Genomic DNA, 15,000 nt, shown 5'->3' on the forward strand with positions numbered 1-15,000 from the left:
CGTGACGAGCACCGCAGGGCGGCAGAGCCATCGCACTTGGCCGGGTGGCAGAGGAGGACCAGACTATTCACAGATAGCGGCCCAACGACTCCCAGAGCCGGTCGTGCGGCGCGCGAGGTCTGCTCTCATCACAAGAGGCTTTAGGGAGTGCTCAGGCAAGGGTCAGCCCGCAGCCTTCCTGGCAACACCCAGGGGAACCAGGCCACTCGCGTCTCTCGCCTTCATTTTCGACACGAGCGCCTGCGGAGGGCCACCACCCCCTCCGATTGTCAAGAGACCTCCGCACCGGCCTCTGACTTACTCTCAGAATGGACGGAAAGAGCCGGGTAAGCCTTTGAAAAGATTCGACCACGTGCCGAAAACTTTAGACTTCCGTGAGCTCTCCGGCTTGCACCGAGACCCGAAGTCGACGTGCTTAGCACCACGGGACCCCTTTCGCCTGCAGGTCCCGAGCCGCCTTTTATTTTTGTTACGAGTATCGTGTTCCCCAAACCTGGGTGACGAGCACCGCAGGGCGGCAGAGCCATCGCGCTTGTCCGGGTGGCAGAGGAGGACCAGACTATTCACAAATAGCGGCCCAACGACTCCCAGAGCCGGTCGTGCGGCAGGCGAGGTCTGCTCTCATCACAAGAGGCTTTAGGGAGTGCTCAGGCAACGGTCAGCCCGCAGCCTTCTTGGCAACACCCAAGGGAACCAGGCCACTCGCGTCTCTCGCCTTCATTTTGGACACGAGCGCCTGCGGAGGGACGGCCGGAGTCAACGTGGGGTTTGCCCGCCCTCCAATAGTGTCAAAAGACCGCCGCACAAGTCTCTGACTGACTCTTAGAACAGACAGAAAGAGTTTGTCAAATCTGTCAAAAAATTGACAAAGTGTCAAAAATTCGACTTCCAAGAGCTCTCCGGCATGCACTCATACCTGTCATTAAAGTGCTATGCCCGTGGAACCGTTTTTCGGATGCCTTTCAGAACGGTCCCGCGCCGCCATTTTGTTCTAAAAATCGTGTTCCCATATATCTCCGGGTACCCCGCCAACCTCACTGCGGAAAAACTACAAGTGGCACTGAATGGGTCTGAATTCCAAATTTGACTGCATCGGTCTGGAACTCGGTCCGGTCAAAACCGTTTGGATTTTTCTCGGTCCGGACTTCCGCGACAGACAAAGTTAAAGTTTTCGGGCTGCAGGCACAAAACGACAGCTGGCCATTTGCCGGGCTCAATTCACCCAATTCCTCCGGCACTTCGGAGCACATGTTCGGTGTAAGTTTGCGAATCTTTCCCGATGCTGCAGCATTTTCCTCCGCTGACACTTAGAATATTTTTCACACTTTGCTGAAAATTTTTCTAAGTGTTTTTTTCCAAGTTTTCCTGGTTACTGATTTCTTCTTTTTAAACATTTTTCTAAGTTTTTCTGGTTACTGATTTCTTCTTTTTAAACATTTTTCGCAGTTTGTCTGGTTACTGATTTCTTCTTTTTAAACATTTTTCGCCGTTTTTCTGGTTACTGATTTCTTCTTTTTAAACATTTTTCGCCGTTTTTCTGGTTACTGATTTCTTCTTTTTAAACATTTTTCTAAGTTTTTCTGGTTACTCATTTCTTCTTTTTAAACATTTTTCTAAGTTTTTCTGGTTACTGATTTCTTCTTTTTAAACATTTTTCTAAGTTTTTCTGGTTACTCATTTCTTCTTTTTAAACATTTTTCTAAGTTTTTCTGGTTACTCACTTCTTCTTTTTAAACATTTTTCTAAGTTTTTCTGGTTACTGATTTCTTCTTTTTAAACATTTTTCGCCGTTTTTCTGGTTACTGATTTCTTCTTTTTAAACATTTTTCTAAGTTTTTCTGGTTACTCATTTCTTCTTTTTAAACATTTTTCTAAGTTTTTCTGGTTACTGATTTCTTCTTTTTAAACATTTTTCTAAGTTTTTCTGGTTACTCATTTCTTCTTTTTAAACATTTTTCTAAGTTTTCCTGGTTACTCACTTCTTCTTTTTAAACATTTTTCTAAGTTTTTCTGGTTACTGATTTCTTCTTTTTAAACATTTTTCTAAGTTTTTCTGGTTACTCATTTCTTCTTTTTAAACATTTTTCTAAGTTTTTCTGGTTACTGACTTCTTCTTTTTAAACATTTTTCGCAGTTTGTCTGGTTACTGATTTCTTCTTTTTAAACATTTTTCGCCGTTTTTCTGGTTACTGATTTCTTCTTTTTAAACATTTTTCTAAGTTTTTCTGGTTACTCACTTCTTCTTTTTAAACATTTTTCTAAGTTTTCCTGGTTACTGATTTCTTCTTTTTAAACATTTTTCTAAGTTTTTCTGGTTACTGATTTCTTCTTTTTAAACATTTTTCTAAGTTTTTCTGGTTACTGATTTCTTCTTTTTAAACATTTTTCGCAGTTTGTCTGGTTAATGATTTCTTCTTTTTAAACATTTTTCTAAGTTTTTCTGGTTACTGATTTCTTCTTTTTAAACATTTTTCTAAGTTTTTCTGGTTACTCACTTCTTCTTTTTAAACATTTTTCTAAGTTTTCCTGGTTACTCATTTCTTCTTTTTAAACATTTTTCGCAGTTTTTCTGGTTACTGATTTCTTCTTTTTAAACATTTTTCTAAGTTTTCCTGGTTACTGATTTCTTCTTTTTAAACATTTTTCGCAGTTTTTCTGGTTACTGATTTCTTCTTTTTAAACATTTTTCTAAGTTTTTCTGGTTACTGATTTCTTCTTTTTAAACATTTTTCTAAGTTTTTCTGGTTACTCACTTCTTCTTTTTAAACATTTTTCTAAGTTTTTCTGGTTACTCACTTCTTCTTTTGAAACATTTTTCGCAGTTTTTCTGGTTACTGATTTCTTCTTTTTAAACATTTTTCTAAGTTTTTCTGGTTACTGATTTCTTCTTTTTAAACATTTTTCGCAGTTTAACTGGTTACTGATTTCTTCTTTTTAAACATTTTTCTAAGTTTTTCTGGTTACTGATTTCTTCTTTTTAAACATTTTTCTAAGTTTTTCTGGTTACTCACTTCTTCTTTTTAAACATTTTTCTAAGTTTTTCTGGTTACTGATTTCTTCTTTTTAAACATTTTTCGCAGTTTTTCTGGTTACTGATTTCTTCTTTTTAAACATTTTTCTAAGTTTTCCTGGTTACTGATTTCTTCTTTTTAAACATTTTTCGCAGTTTTTCTGGTTACTGATTTCTTCTTTTTAAACATTTTTCTAAGTTTTTCTGGTTACTGATTTCTTCTTTTTAAACATTTTTCTAAGTTTTTCTGGTTACTCACTTCTTCTTTTTAAACATTTTTCTAAGTTTTTCTGGTTACTCACTTCTTCTTTTGAAACATTTTTCGCAGTTTTTCTGGTTACTGATTTCTTCTTTTTAAACATTTTTCTAAGTTTTTCTGGTTACTGATTTCTTCTTTTTAAACATTTTTCTAAGTTTTTCTGGTTACTCATTTCTTCTTTTTAAACATTTTTCTAAGTTTTTCTGGTTACTGATTTCTTCTTTTTAAACATTTTTCTAAGTTTTTCTGGTTACTCATTTCTTCTTTTTAAACATTTTTCTAAGTTTTCCTGGTTACTCACTTCTTCTTTTTAAACATTTTTCTAAGTTTTTCTGGTTACTGATTTCTTCTTTTTAAACATTTTTCTAAGTTTTTCTGGTTACTCATTTCTTCTTTTTAAACATTTTTCTAAGTTTTTCTGGTTACTGACTTCTTCTTTTTAAACATTTTTCGCAGTTTGTCTGGTTACTGATTTCTTCTTTTTAAACATTTTTCGCCGTTTTTCTGGTTACTGATTTCTTCTTTTTAAACATTTTTCTAAGTTTTTCTGGTTACTCACTTCTTCTTTTTAAACATTTTTCTAAGTTTTCCTGGTTACTGATTTCTTCTTTTTAAACATTTTTCTAAGTTTTTCTGGTTACTGATTTCTTCTTTTTAAACATTTTTCTAAGTTTTTCTGGTTACTGATTTCTTCTTTTTAAACATTTTTCGCAGTTTGTCTGGTTAATGATTTCTTCTTTTTAAACATTTTTCTAAGTTTTTCTGGTTACTGATTTCTTCTTTTTAAACATTTTTCTAAGTTTTTCTGGTTACTCACTTCTTCTTTTTAAACATTTTTCTAAGTTTTCCTGGTTACTCATTTCTTCTTTTTAAACATTTTTCGCAGTTTTTCTGGTTACTGATTTCTTCTTTTTAAACATTTTTCTAAGTTTTCCTGGTTACTGATTTCTTCTTTTTAAACATTTTTCGCAGTTTTTCTGGTTACTGATTTCTTCTTTTTAAACATTTTTCTAAGTTTTTCTGGTTACTGATTTCTTCTTTTTAAACATTTTTCTAAGTTTTTCTGGTTACTCACTTCTTCTTTTTAAACATTTTTCTAAGTTTTTCTGGTTACTCACTTCTTCTTTTGAAACATTTTTCGCAGTTTTTCTGGTTACTGATTTCTTCTTTTTAAACATTTTTCTAAGTTTTTCTGGTTACTGATTTCTTCTTTTTAAACATTTTTCGCAGTTTAACTGGTTACTGATTTCTTCTTTTTAAACATTTTTCTAAGTTTTTCTGGTTACTGATTTCTTCTTTTTAAACATTTTTCTAAGTTTTTCTGGTTACTCACTTCTTCTTTTTAAACATTTTTCTAAGTTTTTCTGGTTACTGATTTCTTCTTTTTAAACATTTTTCGCAGTTTTTCTGGTTACTGATTTCTTCTTTTTAAACATTTTTCTAAGTTTTCCTGGTTACTGATTTCTTCTTTTTAAACATTTTTCGCAGTTTTTCTGGTTACTGATTTCTTCTTTTTAAACATTTTTCTAAGTTTTTCTGGTTACTGATTTCTTCTTTTTAAACATTTTTCTAAGTTTTTCTGGTTACTCACTTCTTCTTTTTAAACATTTTTCTAAGTTTTTCTGGTTACTCACTTCTTCTTTTGAAACATTTTTCTAAGTTTTTCTGGTTACTGATTTCTTCTTTTTAAACATTTTTCTAAGTTTTCCTGGTTACTGATTTCTTCTTTTTAAACATTTTTCGCAGTTTTTCTGGTTACTGATTTCTTCTTTTTAAACATTTTTCTAAGTTTTTCTGGTTACTGATTTCTTCTTTTTAAACATTTTTCTAAGTTTTTCTGGTTACTCACTTCTTCTTTTTAAACATTTTTCTAAGTTTTCCTGGTTACTGATTTCTTCTTTTTAAACATTTTTCTAAGTTTTTCTGGTTACTCACTTCTTCTTTTGAAACATTTTTCGCAGTTTTTCTGGTTACTGATTTCTTCTTTTTAAACATTTTTCTAAGTTTTTCTGGTTACTGATTTCTTCTTTTTAAACATTTTTCGCAGTTTAACTGGTTACTGATTTCTTCTTTTTAAACATTTTTCTAAGTTTTTCTGGTTACTGATTTCTTCTTTTTAAACATTTTTCTAAGTTTTTCTGGTTACTCACTTCTTCTTTTTAAACATTTTTCTAAGTTTTTCTGGTTACTGATTTCTTCTTTTTAAACATTTTTCTAAGTTTTCCTGGTTACTGATTTCTTCTTTTTAAACATTTTTCGCAGTTTTTCTGGTTACTGATTTCTTCTTTTTAAACATTTTTCTAAGTTTTTCTGGTTACTGATTTCTTCTTTTTAAACATTTTTCTAAGTTTTTCTGGTTACTCACTTCTTCTTTTTAAACATTTTTCTAAGTTTTCCTGGTTACTGATTTCTTCTTTTTAAACATTTTTCTAAGTTTTTCTGGTTACTCACTTCTTCTTTTGAAACATTTTTCGCAGTTTTTCTGGTTACTGATTTCTTCTTTTTAAACATTTTTCTAAGTTTTTCTGGTTACTGATTTCTTCTTTTTAAACATTTTTCGCAGTTTAACTGGTTACTGATTTCTTCTTTTTAAACATTTTTCTAAGTTTTTCTGGTTACTGATTTCTTCTTTTTAAACATTTTTCTAAGTTTTTCTGGTTACTCACTTCTTCTTTTTAAACATTTTTCTAAGTTTTTCTGGTTACTGATTTCTTCTTTTTAAACATTTTTCGCAGTTTTTCTGGTTACTGATTTCTTCTTTTTAAACATTTTTCTAAGTTTTCCTGGTTACTGATTTCTTCTTTTTAAACATTTTTCGCAGTTTTTCTGGTTACTGATTTCTTCTTTTTAAACATTTTTCTAAGTTTTTCTGGTTACTGATTTCTTCTTTTTAAACATTTTTCTAAGTTTTTCTGGTTACTCACTTCTTCTTTTTAAACATTTTTCTAAGTTTTTCTGGTTACTCACTTCTTCTTTTGAAACATTTTTCTAAGTTTTTCTGGTTACTGATTTCTTCTTTTTAAACATTTTTCTAAGTTTTCCTGGTTACTGATTTCTTCTTTTTAAACATTTTTCGCAGTTTTTCTGGTTACTGATTTCTTCTTTTTAAACATTTTTCTAAGTTTTTCTGGTTACTGATTTCTTCTTTTTAAACATTTTTCTAAGTTTTTCTGGTTACTCACTTCTTCTTTTTAAACATTTTTCTAAGTTTTCCTGGTTACTGATTTCTTCTTTTTAAACATTTTTCGCAGTTTGTCTGGTTACTGATTTCTTCTTTTTAAACATTTTTCGCAGTTTTTCTGGTTACTGATTTCTTCTTTTTAAACATTTTTCTAAGTTTTTCTGGTTACTCACTTCTTCTTTTATAACATTTTTCTAAGTTTTCCTGGTTACTGATTTCTTCTTTTAAAACATTTTTCTAAGTTTTCCTGGTTACTGATTTCTTCTTTTTAAACATTTTTCTAAGTTTTTCTGGTTACTCATTTCTTCTTTTTAAACATTTTTCGCAGTTTTTCTGGTTACTGATTTCTTCTTTTTAAACATTTTCCTAAGTTTTCCTGGTTACTGATTTCTTCTTTTTAAACATTTTTCTAAGTTTTCCTGGTTACTCATTTCTTCTTTTTGATCATTTTTCTAAGTTTTCCTGGTTACTGATTTCTTCGTTTTGAACATTTTTCTAAGTTTTCCTGGTTACTCACTTCTTCTTTTCAAACATTTTTCTTCGTTTTTCTGTTTACTCATTTAGCACTTTCAGGCACTTTCCCATCATTTCCTCGTTCCCGATTTCACCCTTTAAAACGCTTTCGGGCATTTCCCTAAGTTTTGCGGTTCACTCGTTTGGGACTCACTGACACCTTCTCTAGCTTCCCTGCTCACTTTTTTCGTACTGTTGAGAAAATTCGAACCCTTTCCTTAACTATGCCGGTTACTGACTTCACCGCTTCAGACCCTTGTCCCCGTAATGAAAGATACCATTTCCCACCGTGGGAAATGCACGAAAATCGGACTGAACACGGGGGAGGCTCCCCCCTCGAAGGCGAGACCGTCGGCAGAACCGCCGGGTCAAACCCGGCTGAGCTACCCGGCTTACAAGTCTCAAAGTCGGTATGAGCAGTCACGTCCACCCCCATTCCCTTTTGGACCACTTCCCACGGTTCCAAATGCATGAAAATCGGCCTGTACACGGGGGAGGCACCCGCCTCGAAGACGAGACCGTCGGCAGAACCGCCGGGTCAAACCCGGCTGAGCTACCCGGCTCGGAAGCGCCAAAGTCGGGTTGAGCAGTCACATTCACTCCCATCCCCTTTTGGGCAACTTCCCACGGTTGGAAATGCATGGAAATCGGACTGAACACGGGGGAGGCTCCCCCTCTCGAAGGCGAGACCGTCGGCAGAACCGCCGGATCAAACCCGGCTGAGCTACCCGGCTTACAAGTCTCAAAGTCGGTATGAGCAGACACGTCCACCCCCATTCCCTTTTGGACCACTTCCCACGGTTCGAAATGCACGAAAATCGGCCTGTACACGGGGGAGGCACCCGCCTCGAAGACGAGACCGTCGGCAGAACCGCCGGGTCAAACCCGGCCGGGCTACCCGGGTTAGAAGCCCTAGAGTCGGGTTGAGCAGTCACAATCACTCCCATCCCCTTTTGAACCTGTTCCCACCGTTGGAAATGCACGAAAATCGGCCTGTACACGGGGGAGGCTCCCCCCTCGAAGGCGAGACCGTCGGCAGAACCGCCGGGTCAAACCCGGCTGAGCTACCCGGCTTACAAGTCTCGAAGTCGGGTTGAGCAGTCACATTCACTCCCATCGACTTTTGGGCAACTTCCCACCGTTGCAAATGCATGAAAATCGGCCTGTACACGGGGGAGGCACCCGCCTCGAAGTCGAGACCGTCGGCAGAACCGCCGGGTCCAACCCGGCTGAGCTACCCGGCTTACAAGTCTCAAAGCCGGGTTGGGCAGTCACGTTCACCCCCATTCCCTTTTGGATCACTTCCCACGGTTCGAAATGCACGAAAACCGGCCTGTACACGGGGGAGGGTCCGCCCTCGAAGGCGAGACCGTCGGCAGAACCGCCGGGTCAAACCTGGCTGAGCTACCCGGCTTACAAGTCTCAAAGTCGGGTTGAGCAGTCACGTTCACTCCCATCGACTTTTAGACCACTTCCCACGGTTTGAAATGCACGAAAATCGGCCTGTACACGGGGGAGGCTCCGCCCTCGAAGGCGAGACCGACGGCAGAACCGCCGGGTCAAACCCGGCCGGGCTACCCGGGTTAGAAGCCTCAGAGTCGGGTTGAGCAGTCACATTCACTCCCATCGACTTTTGGGCAACTTCCCACCGTTGCAAATGCACGAAAATCGGCCTGTACACGGGGGAGGCACCCGCCTCGAAGACGAGACCGTCGGCAGAACCGCCGGAACAAACCCGGCTGAGCTACCCGGCTTACAAGTCTCAAAGTCGGTATGAGCAGACACGTCCACCCCCATTCCCTTTTGGACCACTTCCCACGGTTCGAAATGCATGAAAATCGGCCTGTATACGGGGGAGGCACCCGCCTCGAAGACGAGACCGTCGGCAGACCCGCCGGGTCAAACCCGGCCGGGCTACCCGGGTTAGAAGCCTCAGAGTCGGGTTGAGCAGTCGCATTCACCCCCATCCCCTTTTGAACCTCTTCCCACCGTTGGAAATGCACGGAAATCGGCCTGTACACGGGGGAGGCCCCCCTCTCGAAGGCGAGACCGACGGCAGAACCGCCGGGTCAAACCCGGCCGAGCTACCCGGGTTAGAAGCCTCAGAGTCGGGTTGAGCAGTCACATTCACTCCCATCCCCTTTTGAACCTGTTCCCACCGTTGGAAATGCACGAAAATCGGCCTGTACACGGGGGAGGCCCCCCTCTCGAAGACGAGACCGTCGGCAGACCCGCCGGAACAAACCCGGCTGAGCTACCCGGCTTACAAGTCTCAAAGTCGGTATGAGCAGACACGTCCACCCCCATTCCCTTTTGGACCACTTCCCACGGTTCGAAATGCACGAAAATCGGCCTGTACACGGGGGAGGCACCCGCCTCGAAGACGAGACCGTCGGCAGAACCGCCGGGTCAAACCCGGCCGAGCTACCCGGCTTAAAAGTCTCAAAGTCGGTATGAGCAGTCACATTCACCCCCATTCCCTTTTGGACCACTTCCCACGGTTGGAAATGCATGAAAATCGGCCTGGACACGGGGGAGGCTCCCCCCTCGATGACGAGACCGTCGGCAGAACCGCCGGAACAAACCCGGCTGAGCTACCCGGCTTACAAGTCTCAAAGTCGGTATGAGCAGACACGTCCACCCCCATTCCCTTTTGGACCACTTCCCACCGTTGGAAATGCACGAAAATCGGCCTGTACACGGGGGAGGCACCGGCCTCGAAGACGAGACCGTCGGCAGAACCGCCGGGTCAAACCCGGCTGAGCTACCCGGCTTACAAGTCTCGAAGTCGGGTTGAGCAGTCACATTCACTCCCATCGACTTTTGGGCAACTTCCCACGGTTCGAAATGCACAAGATTCGGCCTGAACACGGGGGACGCTCCCCCCTCGAAGGCGAGACCGTCGGCAGACCCGCCGGGTCAAACCCGGCTGAGCTACCCGGCTCGGAAGCGCCAAAGTCGGGTTGAGCAGTCACGTTCACTCCCATCCCCTTTTGGACCGCTTCCCAGGGTACGAAATGCATGAAAATCGGCCTGTACACGGGGGAGGCACCCGCCTCGAAGACGAGACCGTCGGCAGAACGGCCGGGTCAAACCCGGCTGAGCTACCCGGCTTACAAGTCTCAAAGTCGGGTTGAGCAGTCACATTCACTCCCATCGACTTTTGGGCAACTTCCCACGGTTCGAAATGCACAAAATTCGGCCTGAACACGGGGGACGCTCCCCCCTCGAAGGCGAGACCGTCGGCAGAACCGCCGGGTCAAACCCGGCTGAGCTACCCGGCTTAAAAGTCTCAAAGTCGGTATGAGCAGTCACATTCACCCCCATTCCCTTTTGGACCACTTCCCACGGTTGGAAATGCATGAAAATCGGCCTGGACACGGGGGAGGCTCCCCCCTCGATGACGAGACCGTCGGCAGAACCGCCGGAACAAACCCGGCTGAGCTACCCGGCTTACAAGTCTCAAAGTCGGTATGAGCAGACACGTCCACCCCCATTCCCTTTTGGACCACTTCCCACCGTTGGAAATGCACGAAAATCGGCCTGTACACGGGGGAGGCACCGGCCTCGAAGACGAGACCGTCGGCAGAACCGCCGGATCAAACCCGGCCGAGCTACCCGGGTTAGAAGCCTCAGAGTCGGGTTGAGCAGTCACATTCACCCCCATCCCCTTTTGAACCTCTTCCCACCGTTGGAAATGCACGAAAATCGGCCTGTACACGGGGGAGGCCCCCCTCTCGAAGACGAGACCGTCGGCAGACCCGCCGGATCAAACCCGGCCGAGCTACACGGCTTACAAGTCTCGATGTCGGTATGAGCAGTCACGTCCACCCCCATTCCCTTTTGGACCACTTCCCACGGTACGAAATGCATGAAAATCGGCCTGTACACGGGGGAGGCACCCGCCTCGAAGACGAGACCGTCGGCAGAACCGCCGGGTCAAACCCGGCTGAGCTACCCGGCTCGGAAGCGCCAAAGTCGGGTTGAGCAGTCACATTCACTCCCATCCCCTTTTGGGCCACTTCCCACGGTTCGAAATGCACGAAAATCGGCCTGTACACGGGGGAGGCTCCCCCCTCGAAGGCGAGACCGTCGGCAGAACCGCCGGGTCAAACCCGGCTGAGCTATCCGGGTTAGAAGCCTCAAAGTCGGGTTGAGCAGTCACGTCCACCCCCATCCCCTTTTGGACCACTTCCCACGGTTCGAAATGCACGAAAATCGGCCTGTACACGGGGGAGGCACCCGCCTCGAAGACGAGACCGTCGGCAGACCCGCCGGATCAAACCCGGCCGAGCTACACGGCTTACAAGTCTCAATGTCGGTATGAGCAGTCACGTCCACCCCTATTCCCTTTTGGACCACTTCCCACGGTACGAAATGCATGAAAATCGGCCTGTACACGGGGGAGGCACCCGCCTCGAAGACGAGACCGTCGGCAGAACCGCCGGGTCAAACCCGGCTGAGCTACCCGGCTCGGAAGCGCCAAAGTCGGGTTGAGCAGTCACATTCACTCCCATCGACTTTTGGGCAACTTCCCACGGTTCGAAATGCACAAAATTCGGCCTGAACACGGGGGACGCTCCCCCCTCGAAGGCGAGACCGTCGGCAGAACCGCCGGGTCAAACCCGGCCGAGCTACCCGGGTCGGAAGCGCCAAGGTCGGTATGAGCAGTCACATTCACTCCCATCCCCTTTTGGACCGCTTCCCACGGTTTGAAATGCACGAAAATCGGCCTGTACACGGGGGAGGCGCCCCTCTCGAAGGCGAGACCGACGGCAGAACCGCCGGGTCAAACCCGGCCGAGCTACCCGGGTTAGAAGCCTCAGAGTCGGGTTGAGCAGTCACATTCACCCCCATCCCCTTTTGAACCTCTTCCCACCGTTGGAAATGCACGAAAATCGGCCTGTACACGGGGGAGGCCCCCCTCTCGAAGACGAGACCGTCGGCAGACCCGCCGGATCAAACCCGGCCGAGCTACACGGCTTACAAGTCTCGATGTCGGTATGAGCAGTCACGTCCACCCCCATTCCCTTTTGGACCACTTCCCACGGTACGAAATGCATGAAAATCGGCCTGTACACGGGGGAGGCACCCGCCTCGAAGACGAGACCGTCGGCAGAACCGCCGGGTCAAACCCGGCTGAGCTACCCGGCTCGGAAGCGCCAAAGTCGGGTTGAGCAGTCACATTCACTCCCATCCCCTTTTGGGCCACTTCCCACGGTTCGAAATGCATGAAAATCGGCCTGTACACGGGGGACGCTCCCCCCTCGAAGGCGAGGCCGTCGGCAGAACCGCCGGGTCAAACCCGGCTGAGCTACCCGGGTTAGATGCCTCAAAGTCGGGTTGAGCAGTCACATTCACCCCCATCCCCTTTCGGCCCCCTTCCCACGGTTGGAAATGCATGAAAATCGGCCTGTACACGGTGGGCGCTCCCCCCTCGAAGGTGAGACCTTCGGCAGAACCGCCGGGTCAAATCCTGCCGAGCTACCCGCGTTAGAGGTCTCAATGTCGGCTTCAGCAGTCACATTCAATCCCATTCCCGTTTGGACCTCTTCCCGCCGATGGAAATGCACAAAATTCGGCCTGAACACGCGGGACGCTCCCCCCTCGAAGGCGAGACCGTCGCCAGAACCGCCGGGTCAAATCCGGCTGAGCTACCCGCGTTACAGGTCTCAAAGTCGGGTTGAGCAGTCACGTTCACCCCCATCCCCTTTCGGACCCCTTCCCACGGTTGGAAATGCATGAAAATCGGCCTGTACACGGTGGGCGCTCCCCCCTCGAAGGTGAGACCTTCGGCAGAACCGCCGGGTCAAATCCGGCCGAGCTACCCGCGTTAGAGGTCTCAATGTCGGCTTCAGCAGTCACATTCAATCCCATTCCCGTTTGGACCTCTTCCCGCCGATGGAAATGCACAAAATTCGGCCTGAACACGCGGGACGCTCCCCCCACGAAGGTGAGACCTTCGGCAGAACCGCCGGGTCAAATCCGGCCGAGCTACCCGCGTTAGAGGTCTCAATGTCGGCTTCAGCAGTCACATTCAATCCCATTCCCGTTTGGACCTCTTCCCGCCGATGGAAATGCACAAAATTCGGCCTGAACACGCGGGACGCTCCCCCCTCGAAGGCGAGACCGTCGCCAGAACCGCCGGGTCAAATCCGGCCGAGCTACCCGCGTTAGAGGTCTCAATGTCGGCTTCAGCAGTCACATTCAATCCCATTCCCTTTTGGAACACTTCCCGCCGTTAACAATGCACGATATTCGGCCTGAACACGCGGGACGCTCCCCCCTCGAAGGTGAGACCTTCGGCAGAACCGCCGGGTCAAATCCTGCCGAGCTACCCGCGTTAGAGGTCTCAATGTCGGCTTCAGCAGTCACATTCAATCCCATTCCCTTTTGGAACACTTCCCGCCGTTAACAATGCACGATATTCGGACTGAACACGGGGGCCGGTCCGCCCTCGAAGTCAACACCGTCCGCAGAACCGCCGGGGCAAATCCGGCTGAGCTACCCCGCCCCCGAACACTCAAAGTCCCTCTGAAGCCTTGCATTCGCCTCCTTGGAAAATTGACGTCAAACATTACCAAAATCGGGGGCACGAGCACTAAAGCTAAGTCTCACCCTTTCCCTATCCCTAACCAGGAACCGAACGCCCACCCTCAGCCTCACACCAACGCCGGTGCCACTCCAGACAGACACACCCTTCAAAACCACACCCATCCGGCCATGCAACTCAAAAAGGGTCCAAATTCAGAAACACCCCCTTCAAAAGGCACTCCATCCTCGGCCACACCACCGGGACATGCTCCCCTCGGCGATAATTAAGCCCCCACCACTATTTGAAGCCAACCGCAGCCGCAACTCGAACGGAGAAATCAGGAACCAATTCAAAAATGCGCTTGGTTACTGATTTCTACTGAGCCGAAAAAATTCTAAGTGTCGGTAGTTACTGATTTATACCAACCCGAAAATATTCTAAGTGTCAGTGGTTACTGATTTATACCAACTCGAAAATATTCTAAGTGTCGGTGGTTACTGATTTATACCAACTCGAAAATATTCTAAGTGTCGGTGGTTACTGATTTATACCAACCCGAAAAAATTCTAAGTGTCAGTGGTTACTGATTTATACCAACCCGAAAATATTCTAAGTGTCAGTGGTTACTGATTTATACCAACCCGAAAATATTCTAAGTGTCAGTGGTTACTGATTTGTACCGACCCGAAAAAATTCTAAGTGTCAGTGGTTACTGATTTATACCAACTCGAAAAAATTCTAAGTGTCAGTGGTTACTGATTTATACCGACCCGAAAAAATTCTAAGTGTCAGTGGTTACTGATTTATACCAAGTCGAAAATATTCTAAGTGTCAGTGGTTACTGATTTATACCAACCCGAAAAAATTCTAAGTGTCAGTGGTTACTGATTTATACCAAGTCGAAAAAATTCTAAGTGTCAGTGGTTACTGATTTATACCAAGTCGAAAAAATTCTAAGTGTCAGTGGTTACTGATTTATACCAACCCGAAAATATTCTAAGTGTCAGTGGTTACTGATTTGTACCGACCCGAAAATATTCTAAGTGTCAGTGGTTACTGATTTATACCAACCCGAAAAAATTCTAAGTGTCAGTGGTTACTGATTTATACCAAGTCGAAAAAATTCTAAGTGTCAGTGGTTACTGATTTATACCAACCCGAAAATATTCTAAGTGTCAGTGGTTACTGATTTGTACCGACCCGAAAAAATTCTAAGTGTCAGTGGTTACTGATTTATACCAACTCGAAAAAATTCTAAGTGTCAGTGGTTACTGATTTATACCGACCCGAAAAAATTCTAAGTGTCAGTGGTTACTGATTTATACCAACTCGAAAATATTCTAAGTGTCGGTGGTTACTGATTTATACCAACCCGAAAAAATTCTAAGTGTCAGTGGTTACTGATTTATACCAACTCGAAAAATTTCTAAGTGTCAGTGGTTACTGATTTATACCAACTCGAAAAATTTCTAAGTGTCAGTGGTTACTGATTTATACCAAGT

The sequence above is a fragment of the Chiloscyllium punctatum genome, unplaced genomic scaffold (genome assembly GCF_047496795.1).
Source record: "Chiloscyllium punctatum isolate Juve2018m unplaced genomic scaffold, sChiPun1.3 scaffold_213, whole genome shotgun sequence".
NCBI lineage: Eukaryota > Metazoa > Chordata > Chondrichthyes > Orectolobiformes > Hemiscylliidae > Chiloscyllium > Chiloscyllium punctatum.